Raw genomic sequence first — 502 nt, 5'->3', positions numbered from 1 at the left:
AGATTGGGCAGCCCGTCCCACTTGCCGTTCTCTTTGCAGCGCCAGTGCACAGTGACATTTTGAGACTTCGGGCAGTTATTGCTGGCGAGCGTCCCGGGTTCTTCTTGCTTCCAAACGTAATCTGGGTACGCCGCGGGGAAGGGCGTTGTCTCTGGGCACGGCCCTGGCGGAGCGAGCGTCGTCGTCGTGGTAGTACTCGTAGTTGTTGTAATCTTAGTTGTGGGCTCTTCAGTCGTAGTAATAGTTGTGGTTAGTTCCGTCGTAGTAATAGCTGTGGTTATTTCCGTCGTAGTAATAGTTGTGGTTAGTTCCGTCGTAGTAATAGTTGTGGTAAGTTCCGTCGTAGTAGAGCTATCGTTGGATAATACGAACGGGAAGACGCACAGAGCCGAGTGGCTCTGGAGAGCCTGACTGTCGCAGTCGATGCTTGTGGGGTTGCTGGGGGTGAGGGCGTAGTGTGGGTGGGCGCTGAAGTCGGTGGCGTCGTCCACCCACAACGACG

The sequence above is a fragment of the Penaeus monodon genome, chromosome 34 (assembly GCF_015228065.2).
Source record: "Penaeus monodon isolate SGIC_2016 chromosome 34, NSTDA_Pmon_1, whole genome shotgun sequence".
NCBI classification, from domain to species: domain Eukaryota; kingdom Metazoa; phylum Arthropoda; class Malacostraca; order Decapoda; family Penaeidae; genus Penaeus; species Penaeus monodon.
The sequence above is the reverse complement of the archived record's forward strand: the minus strand, read 5'-3'. Positions refer to the sequence as shown.